We start from the raw sequence: 10,650 nt of genomic DNA on the forward strand, positions 1-10,650 counted from the left end.
AAAATAAGCAGCTACTCAGCAGGATGTTTACCTTCGTCGAAAAAAATTTGGCGAAGGCCTTGACACAATATTTTGACGTCAATTCTTCCTACATTCGATACACTTGAATTTCTTTAGAAAAAGATTTTTAAGCTGTTTAAATACATTATCTTCAAGGTCTGTATTTTAATGATGTCAAATTATAGAAACTAATGGTGAAAATTAGGAGAAACATCAAAGACAAGTTATTTTTCAGGACGTCATGCAAGTACAAGTTCTATTGTACTTTTGTTAGTATTTTCAATTCAATATTTTTCTTTTATGTTATTATTTAAAAGTAATTGAATTGTTTAAACGTTTTAAATGTTAGTTTGTACAAAAAATATCAATCTAAAAAGTACAGAAAATGTTAAACATAAAAATTCAATGCGAATTTTAATATAAAATGATTTTAAGAAAATTAAAAATAGTTTTTTTTTGCATAAACTGGGTTTTCAAATGCTAATTTTTATTTGAATTAGAATAGTTTATTTGAATATTAATAATTAATATTATTTTATTAATATTTAACATAATTTTAAAAAATTAATTGTTATTATTAAGATTGCAAAACTTGGTTAATATTAAAAACTAATAGCTGCTAAGTATTATAGTGCTTTACTTGAATTACGATGTGAATTGTACTGTCAATTATATGTCTATCTATATCATAGATTTTGTTAATAATATATGTTCTCTAATTGAAATAAATGTCATAGAAAAATAATTAGTTACTTGATCATTTATACGACTTATAAAATCAATTAATTTTAATTTTTATTGGATGATAATAAATAAATGATAGCATGAAAGAATTAGGATGATTACAGTAAGCAATCATTTATAATATAATTCAGAAGCCCAAGACTTTTATAACAAACTTCAAGCATGGGGAGATGAACAAAAGAGCTAGGATGATGAACTTATATGAGAAAGGGTCATAGAGGTACAACAAAAATCGTACCCTACCAGAAATTATTTATGTTTCAATGAAACTTCTTTCTTCCCTGCAGTGACTGCTAGCTAATTGGATATAAAATGGCCATGAGAGATGTATAACTATGTATAGGTCAAGGTTAAAACCTACTGTTCAATATGTAGGTGAAAAAATAGTACAAAGACAGATCAGTAAGCTTTAAGTGAATTACAAAAATGTCCTACCGTGAGTAAAAGCTGGGTCGCGTGCCGATACAGCAGGGGGTGGAACCTTGTGCTAAATATTTTGAAAATATTGACCAACTGGTCCAAAGATTGACGAGTCTGAGATTTCACAATCGTTGTTCCATTTTACTTTTTCAAGGCTAACAGATCGTCTTTGAAAAAATTTCTAATGTTTTAACTGGAAATTTCTGAACCCTCTGTTCAGATTTCGCCGTGAGAACTAGGTAAAATTACAATTTTTTCTTCTTCTAATGACTTTGTTCCATGAAAAACTATAGTAAATGATGTTTCTGCTTCAGGGATACCTCTAGATGTTTACAGTAAAAAAAATCTAACATCAAACTCTACATTATAAACGTTGTTTTTTAATACAGATTTAAATAAAAATGAAGCTTATTTTCTTTATCAAAGCTTTAGTTTCATTTAATGTTGAAAATAATAATAAAAACAGAGAATTTACTTTTTTCTATAATTGAGTACAAGTATTATTATATGAGTACTAATATGCTGCGATTCTGTAATATAGCATAAACATTTTTGTTAATATTGAAAAATTATAATTTTCAAGGGTGCGTAGCGACCTTCAACAGCAGCAAACACTAAGAGATGCTAAAGACAGCTGAAGGTCGGTTTTCGTGAATCATAATAAGGATCCATTGGGGTGAAATGGAGTATAGCAAAGCTAAGCAGAGTAAGAAAGAGCAAATCAGTAGTACTTGCAAAAGCAAATAGACGAACCCGGCTAAAATGGTTTTCACTAGCCCCATAAGGAGCTACTGGACTTGAAAATTTTTCGATGATTTATCACCTTAGATAACCTAGGCTTAGGCGTTGAAGGTAAGCTAAAACCGAATGGTCAAAAGTAAAGGAAATTGAAGGTGATGTAGTCTCGTAAATTCTCTTAGAGAAGGAATTGTAAAATAATAAAACCCCTATATTAGGGTTTGAGTAAGTCCTTTTAGTAATAATGAGGAGAGAGAGTAACGAGTAGCTAGAACTTGAGTCCCGCAAAACCAATTCAACAAAAAATATTCATATTTTCTCCCAACCGTACTGCATAGCCTAACTCATGGGTTCAAAGTTTATTTATTACCGAAACTAATCAACATCTTTTAGTTTTCGATTATTATGAGTCGATTTCACATTTTTCCACATTTTAGAATTAGTAAAGTTAGGGGTAGTAACGAAGGCGTGAACGAATTATGTTGCACAACTTTCAGTCCTAAATTTTTGGAGAAAAATTATTGTTCAAAATAGATAATAAGGACAAAATATATCGTTATGATGACCTCATAGAATTGTTTCATAAATTGTTCAAACTTTGAAATAAAATTAGTCGTGCACTTATCACTAGATGAATTATTGTCTGACAATCTTTCTACATAATATATCTTTACACAATAAAATAAAAAGAACGATGACTATTAACAAATTATGTATTGATCTAGTTTTACAACGTGAAAGAATAAACATTACGAAATAGCCAGAGATTAGACAACTAAACTTTAGAAGTAGATAATGATTAAAAAATCATGGAATATTTTATATTAATTACAATTAAATTCATTATCGTTGTGTTATTTAAAAAGAAGTGTTTATTTTATAGTTAAAGTCAATCAACTTTATAGATAGTTAAACTTTATTTCTAACTTTATAAAATTGTAATTTATTTATTTCTATGTTGATCATCAGTGACAAGTCATTAATTTCGTTCAAGAGTAAGATACGAATTTTCAAATGAAACAAAATTGTAAAACAATCATTACAAGAAATAAAACTAATATTTCTTTATGTTATTCTTTTAAATAGGGTACCAATGTCTGAAAATTACTTACTTGACCTTATATTCCATAATTCCTCATATTATTATTCTTTACAAAATTTTCAAAGGTGGTTTAAACACCGTCACCGCCCATGTAATTTGCTCGAATGATTGTTAGCTTACTCCATGCAGCCTCTGAAAGGACAATTTATCTAATTTAATGAAACATAAATGATAGTAAAAATTAATAAGATGAACTTTTTTAGCTTTTATTTTTAATTCTAACTTTATTTACGTAGAATTTTAAAAAATTTATTATCATTGTAAAAAGCACAATGTAACTAGGCGATTAATTTAGAAGAGAATCCATTAAAAGTGTAATTCCAATATTATTTTGATTTAAAAAGACATTGTAAAAAAAAGTAGCGATGAAAATAATTGTAATACCAAGCGATAAAATAAAACTTATTTGCCCGAGGAGTTTATTGGTCCAGATAATTTACTATCCCGTAGAAAAATTTACGATGTACGATATTGGATCAAATGAATCAAGCCTTTCTTTCTGGAATTAACTTGTATCTCCAACTTCTTCGGCTTTACTCTAACCTGTAATACTACGAACAAATGTGTATAATATTGTCATAGTAATTTAATCTGATGATTATTTTTTAATCAATGGTAAAAATTAACCATTATGAGCTAAATCTAGGATTTTATTTTTTTTAATTACGATATTTTCGCAACACTGAATTGCAATTCTTTTTATTTCAAAAAAAAAAAATTAACTACCAGTATTAATTTATTACACTGATTACACTTTTATACTGATAAGATTTATTTAATTGTATTAAATGTATTCACTGAATACTTTTTTTTATTTCTATTTTACACAAAAACTGTATTCTTAAATGGACAACTGTGTACTGGTCACTGACAGTTAGAAGACTATTTAATTTCAAGTGCTGATTTTAAATAGTACATGCTGAACTGTTTTTTGTTGGAGAACATAGGTAGACATTAATTTGTTACTATGGTTTATAAATTTCTACTAAATTACTATTTATTAATTTCTCATAAATTTCTCTTAAAATTATGTAGTTAAAAACATTAAAATTCTTAGTATATATTGAAGAAACAATTATTAATAATACGTTAAAATTTTTTTAATTTCTATCGTAAAATCATAAATATTTAGTACTACCTTAAGACCAGGCTGTGTTCAAATTTTAATTTCAGAAAGAAAGAAAAAATTTTTGTCCACAGATTTAATAAGTCTTAATTTATAACTCTTAATCCAAAGCTACGACGTCTTTCTAGAGTTATATATATGCCTTTTCTTTTTTTAATGAATTTGTAAGTAATAGTTTGTAATAGTTGAAATAAATAAATAATTTATGAAGAGTTATTTTCTACTATGAAAAAGTAGAAAGTGAAAATTAAATAAATTTATCAGACTACACATATTTTTATCGTAAAAAGTAATGACATTTAATTCGTGTCAAGTTGTTTTAACTTTTGTCTATCAAGACATTTAGCATGATTATAGCTTCCAATTTACAAAAAAATCTAAAAAGTTTATTTGTTGATGAACCAAAACCAATTGTTCAAACAATAGTGATCCTATTAAAAATAAATCATTAAATATCCCACCAAGTCTTGATCGTCAATGCGTTGTTTTTAAGATATTTAATAAAATAAAAGTAATTTTTTTATAAACAAAAAAGATAACTTTGTCATGTGGTCAAAAATGCTTACTGAAGTTTGTCGTCACTAGAATATGGTTGTCAAGCTTTTCAACGATTGCTGTAATTCCAGACCATGTATTCGGTAGTCACGGAAATTGTGGTACATGGTGACAGCATCCTGATAGGCTTGAAGAAAATAAATGGCAAACAATTCTTCTGAGAGATCAAAATTTATATACATCTTCAAAAAAGCTTTCTAATAAATATGCTGCCAATACTTCACAATTTTCCATAGCTGCGAGTAGTCAAGCAAACGAAAGTTTAAGAAACATTATGGCACATAAAGCACCCAAAAACAATTGCTAAAGTTTGAGTAAATCCGCAGATTATCGGTGGGCGAGTCCAATATGTACCAAAAATGATGGTGAACAATATTTATCTCGAGTTAAGACAAAACTTAATCTTTCCCTAGGTAAGAACACTCAGTCATTTGCTCTTGAACAAGATCAAGAGAGAAAACGACGAGTTGCAATTGCCAAAAAGCACTCAACGAAATATCATCGGAATATATTAAAACAAGAACGTGAAAATCTGTGAAAGAAAAAAGAAAATACTGAAGGTTTGCAATATTTTTCTAACTGCGGCCTTGATATTGATGCTAACAATCGCTATGTTTTCGCACAATCTAACATCAAAGTTAGGGTCCTTAACATTGATGTTACTATCGATGTTAGTGCGCGTAAACAGTCTTAACATCAGTTGCTCAACTGCAGTTAAAGCCTTACTAAATGCGATTTTAAATCGAATTTAGATCGAAGTGGAGGCGCTCGCGTAGACAGCCTAACCATAGTTAGTAACACACGTGCGAGATTAAACTCTGAAATAATGAATTGGAATATAAAATGAAAGTTGTTGTTTATTGTAATAATTAATCGAAGTGGGTTCCTACAATTTTTTTACAGTTTAGGTGTTTTTTTGCTTTGACCATTGCCACAACAGCTTTTAATCACTTTCTAAACACTTTTTGTTTAATAAATCGTCTTTTATAATGCACTTTATCTGACATGTCTGTAATATTTATATCGAAAGAAGCAGTTAGTCGTACAGGATTGGCTAGGAATAGTACATTAACGACAAAAAGTTTTAGACTTAGGTATTACGGCTACTAACTAACTGTACAAGACACTCTTGCGTAAACTTTTTACTATTAATGTCGTGAAACAACTTCCTTAAGGAACTTTAGTCCTATCTGACTCTATTTTAAGGTTGTTCGATCATTACGCGAATTTAAAGATTAATCTATAATAATTTCAAAAGTGATAGGTAATAATGCAAAGAAATCAAGTTCGCATTATCAATAAATTTCACCGTTCAGTTTAGCAATAATGAATGTATAAAGTCCAGTTAAAAGTTAGGTTAAACACTAAACCCGATGGCACAAATTAATTTAGATTTCTTGTAAACAAAACGATCAAAAGTTTCATAATTTTATATTTAATCAATTCTAATTGTCAAGTTTTATTTGATATCAAATATTGTCATTTATCTTTAAATTAAATTTTACCATAGGTTTTCTCTATACTATTCTATTAGTCGTGATCGAACAACCTTAAGGTATTCTACTATTGTTGGCAATCCGAGCGCCTCCTACTTGGCTGAACATATGGCGACGTGTGTGTAAAATCTCCTTGCAAAAAAATTATTTTAAACAAACTTTGTCAATTTTGTAGAAAGAGTAACATTTTTTAACCGTGCTTTGAGCTTCTGCTTGTAAACAGTAAGAACTAGTGTATGAAGAAAATTATATTCTTTCAATACTTCAACTGAATTGAAATTTCATACGTAATCATTAAAGTCAGACTTAGTCAACTTAATTTAATTATTTATTTCTAAGAATCTTTAGGTAATTTGGGTAATTCCTGTTATTCCAATGACATGTTTTCAAAACATTCACTATAACATGATGGTATTATAAATAACGGTTTACGTAAATCTTCTGAAACAATGACTTCATTCCTTATGATTCTAAGTCCTTACACAATTTGCAAAAACAATATTTGCATAGGGTAAATTTCAGGTAAACTTAAACAGTAAATAATGTGAAGAGGAGCTCCAGAGAATGATATTAAAGGAAGTATGTTACATTGAAATATTAATATTCCATATTCTTTTGATATTTCAATGAAAGTTTGATAATCCATTTGATTGTTACTTTCTGACTAAAGATTGCGGAGTTTCCTATAATAAATTTATACCATCAATTTCTAAACTTAACAACGATATTACTGACCTGAAGAGGTTCCTGAATGTCCTTTTAGTTCTATGTACAATTTCGTATTTCATAGTTGTAGAATGGACTGCCAAAATAAAACCAGAGAAAATTTATAGCAGATCTTTCAACTTGGAGAAAATGAATAAATACCGTTCACACCTTATGACCTTTTGGACCATAATGGTGGGTCCTCACGATACAAACTTCCATAAACTTCTATAGAATTTGGTCTGTGCAACAAAGCAGTACAGAAAATTTCGGTGTGGTACAGAAGTTGAAGTATGCACGTAAATTTGCAGGTTTTGAAAAATTCAAGTCTGAAGTAATGCAAAATTTGTACAAACATTCTACCGAAATGTTTTCGTAAAATTTTTTACTCAGATTCCATATCTAAACTAAAATCTTTTAATTTTTTGACAACACTTATTTTTTTATGGTTTAATTATCCCACACACCAAATTATTGAATTTTTTTACAATTATTTTATTATATTTTAGTCATAAAAATTTTTTTAGGCTCTTCTTTTCAAAAAAAGTTGAAGAAAAGAGAAGATACTTACAGAATGTTATTATAATTTACTCATAAAATTTTTTTTTTTTAATTTTCGTGCAATATTGACAGCTTGAAAAATTGAAACTGTGGCCAGCAATAAGATTTATAATCGAAAAATTACCAGAAAGGTAACCAAAAGTTTTATTTACTTGTGAGTTAACCGAAAGATAAGATGATAGTCATTTCACATCATACAATATTTATATCCATGTGAAATCTAAAAATGAAATATTGAAAATAGTTTATAAACTATTTTCAATATATATTTGTATAGAATGGTAAGTAAACTATTCAAATAAGTAAAAACTTTAAATAAAAAAAGTACTCATGTTGAATAAAAGAATCATTAAATGCATAACTGCTCAATTTAGTAGAAACAGTACATTAATACTATTCATCGAAAGCTTTTAACATTGAAACTTTATTACTTTATATTTGAATAAAAGTATTTTTTGTATCATTGCATATGTGAACATCTTTGATATTCTCTCAGACTTATAGTTACTTCGAAGCTTTACCTAAAAATAAAATACTTAATTGCATCTAATAATTTGTGTATTAGGAAAACCTAAAAATTATCTCTTAAAAAAAAAATAAAAAAACTTTAAGCTGTCAATAAAAAGTTATATGAATAATGTATTATAAAAGTGTACATAAACTCATGAATTTTTGAACATTTTTTTGTAAAATTAGAGACAAAAAAATGGAAAATTTATGATCGTCTATACCAACTAGTATAGTCATAGAAATGTTGGTTGCACATGTATCCAATACTTTTAAGCGTATCCTAAGGATCGATCATAAGGAAGTTGGAAATGAATAATATTCTTGACCAAGGCCAGATATTTGTGCAGTTTTAGGTGGTTTACCTTGTTGACGAGATTTGTGGTAGACCTCTGACAGTCAGTGGGAAACCAAACGTTTTTCACGATTCAGAAAAACTATACAGCGTGGCTTTTTCTAAAAGCCTATTTCTCACAGTTTATTGTCTATGCATGGATGCCATTTCATTGCTAACATTCCAATTAGATACACTTAGTTATTGGAAATTAAAGTTGAACGTTAACATCTACTTGGAAAGATGTAGGGAATTTTATAGGCACATGAATGTTTTATATACAACTGATCAGTTTATGATATTTATATACAAGCTTGAATAGGGAAATTTTCTGTCATGAAGGGTCATGTACAGATATAATAGAAAATTGATGAATTGAGGGTGATTTGATACAGACTTTCGTTTACGAGGGAAATATTGTCCTACATGAGATTAAACGGCCGATTAATTCAATAGTAACTTGCATGTGTACCAAATTGATTTGTGAAGATACAGGTTATTTTATTGGTGATTTGATATCAATCGTAATTTATTGACTTCTTCTTTTTACATTAATTCGTTTGCATCATGCTGTAATTTTTTTAACGACCTCAGAAAATGAACGTAATAAAAAAATATTAACTATAAAGTGGTTTAGCATGGTACCATTAAATTCCTCTGCTGTAAATATAAGCATCTACATCTCATTCTGGAAGAAAAGAAAATTAGAAACAGTTAAGAAAAATTTCTGAAGCAGAGTAAGTCTTAGAATTGTTTTCATGTGATATTTTTATTTTTTCCTACCAATTTTCGTGCTTAAATTGTATTATTTCCTAATTTTTCCAGATGAAATTTTGTCGACAATCTGCTTCAGTGATGGTAAATCAAATTAAAAGCAGTAGCACGTGAAGGATATTACAGACAAACAGAAGGAAGAACCATTTTAACTTACTTCTAAAAGCACAATACTCAAGATGTAAGCACTCCAGGAGGTCTATTATTGCACGCTTTCACTACACATAATCTAAACGTCAAGGAATTTTACACTTTAAGCTTTTTCTTTTCTTTAAAGTTTTGACTTTTCAATTAGCCACAGCTTTACCTTCACCTAAATATTGTACCTCTCGTCACGCCAACAGTCCTTTTTTCAATTTCTTGCTCCAAACATCTACAATTTCCTATACGGAGTCGTCTTATGTAACTGTAACATTACATCTCTAGTAACATTTTTATTTTTCTGGCTGTTGAAAATTCCATTTTTTACAGTCAACAGTTATTTACAAGAGTAAAACGAAATATTTGGACTTAACTTGGGCATAATATTTTCAAATTATCTCTATTATCTGTAATGAATGAGTATCTTTTTTGAGAAATACCATTTTCAAGATTATTTTTATAATTACATGTTAAGTAGATAATTATTAATAATTTTCAGTGAGTTCATATCAAAGAAGTAGCTATTAATAAAGAATAGAATATGTTTTAGAATTTTTTAAAAATCAATTTTGTATAGATCTTAAAGAATATATATTTATTACTTTCTTGCTCAGTAATTTATAAAAATTAAAAATAAAAATTGTAACTAGTTGTGGAATAACTTCTGATGCAGAATAATATAAAGATAGATAGCTTAATTTGCAAAAATATAAAATTTAATCACAAAGAACATAAATTTATGTAGTTGCACTCTGAGATTTCTTATCATGAAACTTAGTTCATTGAAAGTAGTTGTAGAAATGAACATTTCAACAAGAATTAGGTTTTTGTAAATTAATTTATTTATTCATTTTCTCAGACATTATTTGAGGAATATTTTATTAAAATAATAATTATCACGAATCACATCCAAGATGTTAATATATTATGAAACATAAAAAAGCTTTATTTCAAGTCTTAAAAACATTCAATATGTTCACATGAAAAATGCTATAAATAAAACATTAAACATATTATATGGTTTTTTTTTATAGTAATTTCATTACTATATATTAAGATAGTAGATACTTTAAAAATTTTAGTAAGTATTAAAGTATTAACTAATGACTATTATTTGGCTAAGAATCTCATATCTACAATAAATGTTTTGCAAAATTATTCAACAAAATTTTATGATTCAAAAATTGAAACAAAAATTAATAATTTTTAAATTCTAGTATTTGGTTGTTGCTGCTGATAAATAGATATTATGAACTGATCCACTCTTAGTCTTCCTTTTCAAGTCAATATAAATCTGATCAAATTTGATTAATTGTTATTTCGTATCAGTATGAGAAATATTTAACAACTGAGTGTCAGAGTATTTCCCTATAATGGAAATAATTTTATAACTATCTATATAATAATGTAGGGTATGAGAAGAAGAGGGTGAAAGGTGAAGAAGAAC

The sequence above is a fragment of the Chelonus insularis genome, unplaced genomic scaffold, assembly GCF_013357705.1.
Source record: "Chelonus insularis isolate UGA/USDA-ARS -01 unplaced genomic scaffold, ASM1335770v1 contig_135_pilon, whole genome shotgun sequence".
Taxonomy (NCBI): domain Eukaryota; kingdom Metazoa; phylum Arthropoda; class Insecta; order Hymenoptera; family Braconidae; genus Chelonus; species Chelonus insularis.